Consider the following 2,552-nt stretch of genomic DNA (forward strand, 5'->3'; position numbering starts at 1 on the left):
AATGTAATCTAACTCCGAAACAATGCATCGACTTTATTTGGCTTTTGGGGATGAAACACCATCCAATAGGACTGTTTATAATTGGTTTGCCGAATTCCAGCGTGGACGTACCTTTCTTAGTGATGAATTCCGTGAAAGTCGTCCATCCACGTCTGTTGTTGCCACTAATGTTGATGCTGTGAGTGAAATGATTGAGCGAGACTGGCATATAATATATCGCGAGATTCAGGCATCCTTAGGCATTGACATGAAAACAATACATACGATTTTGCATGATCACTTGAGCGTATGGAAACGCAGTCGTTGGATCCTACACAATTTGACTTAAGCTCAAAAACAGGCTGTTAAATGGAGCAAAGAAATGCTCAAGAAATTCAACCGAGGTCAGTCAAATTTGGTCTACAACATCGTTACTGAGGACGAAACATGGATCTATTCGTATGAGCCCAAAAGTAAACAACAATCCACTGTTTGGGTATTTCAAAATGAACCGAAATCAACAAAAGTTGTTCGTTCACGCAGTGCTGCCAAGCAAATGATTGCTTGTTTCTTCGGTCATGTGACAACCGTGGCTTTAGAGGATCGAAGGACTGTAAATACTGATTGGTATACAACAATTTGTTTGCCAGAAGTCATAAATGAATTGCGTAGAACAAACCGAAATTGTCGCATCATCCTTCATCATGACAACGCCAGCTGTCACACAGCACGTCAAACCGTTGATTTTTTATCCAGTAATAATGTCGAATTGATGACTCATTGTCCGTATTCACCTGATTTATCACCTAATGACTTCTTTTTGTTCCCAAACATTAAAAATAAGATGCGTGGTGAGCGATTTGAGTCGCCTGAAGCAGCTGTTGAAACATTTCGTACACTGATTTCTGAGGTTACAGCCTTAGAATGGAAAAAATGCTTCGAAAATTGGTTCGAGCGTATGCAAAAATGTATCGATCAAAAGGCGAATACTTCGAAAAACAATAAAGCCATTTACCGAATTTTACATGTTTTTTTTCGTATTGTTTGCAAAAACTTTTCTAGCAGCCTACGTATCATGTATATTGTGCAGATTATGAGAAAACATTTCTTCCTCATTAGTGCTTGCGTATTGATATAAATTTAGCCCTCCTTGTGGAATATTTTCTAAACTTGTTGTTTCTGGAGTTATAAAATCTAATAATTCATCTTCTAATGGTGATAAATATATTTTTATTGGAGATCCTCCATCTGTTCCTGACACAATTTCTTCGTTTTGTTTCTTTCTTTAAAACATTTTCCAGTCTTTTCATGTCTACAAATGTAAAGCAAATACAATTATCTATAAATAATAAACTTTTATAACTTTAACAACTTAACAATTTATTATCTGTGAATATTTATAATAACTGTAACTTTTACTTTTAACTTTCATATTATTTCAAAACAGTATAAGTTTATTATTATTATACCTTAAACTATTTAAAACTAGATTTACTGGGACCTTTATGGCTATGTTTACAGTATTTGACATATTATGCAATAATTCTTTTTAAAATTTCGAAGCAATATTTAATATAATTGTAGTACAACTATCCCAGATAGCACAGAATATTTATTGTAAATGTTTATTAGTATTCATTTTTTGAAATGTAGCGACTTGGAAGGAAGAAGCGGAATATCACTTGAAAGAAAATCGTTTGCTTTCTTTTCACACTCAAAGACAATAAACTTTATTGAAACACAGAAGAGATTGAGACTTTCTACAGCACAAAATCACCACGAACAGAGAATTACTTTCGGATGGAAAAGCACAACTGTAATGTAACTCGACTGCTGCAAATTGCACCGCTCAGAAAAAAACTGATAGACTGACTGAAAGACTGACGTACCGTGACCATGCGGTACCTTATATACTGGTTCCAGATTGTTCCCGAAAGTATTATACTAATAGTAAAAAAAACCGGATGTGATGAAAAAAAGGAATAATCGAGAAAGTTCTCGTTTGTTATAGTAAAAAACATGAGAACAATCTGGAATCACCTTGATACGTACTTTACAATTTTTATCGCGTTTTGTTATGCGGAGATTGACTGGTGATCGGCGCGTCTGTTATTGGCTGCCGTGTCGCTGTGGCGCCTTGCTTGGCGAGTGGCTAATGAGGACAGTGCTACGCGCTGGGCGCAGTCCTTATTGGTCACTCGTCGTGTCGCGTTGTTTTGCGTCATGCGTGACGTCGTCACGCGCGAAATATTAAGTTCGCATGAACTTAATGCATGCTTTATAAAATTAAATAATGAACGACCTGTCACTCCGAACAAAATGTTATGTAAATAATTTATACATATTTTATATAAAGTTTTAATCGAAATATTATTAAAATATAGACTAAATATTTTATATAATATTTATGATAAATATAAATAAATATTTCTATTAAGTATTTTTAACTTGGATTATAATGTCATTTAGTATTTACACATCGTTTATTATCTGGAGACACGGTAATGTTTCAGTATTACAGTAAGACAAGCGAAGCATCACGGTAACATTTACAATAAATATTTCTTAGTATT

Source organism: Trachymyrmex septentrionalis, unplaced genomic scaffold, assembly GCF_001594115.1.
Source record: "Trachymyrmex septentrionalis isolate Tsep2-gDNA-1 unplaced genomic scaffold, Tsep1.0 scaffold134, whole genome shotgun sequence".
Taxonomy (NCBI): Eukaryota; Metazoa; Arthropoda; class Insecta; order Hymenoptera; family Formicidae; genus Trachymyrmex; species Trachymyrmex septentrionalis.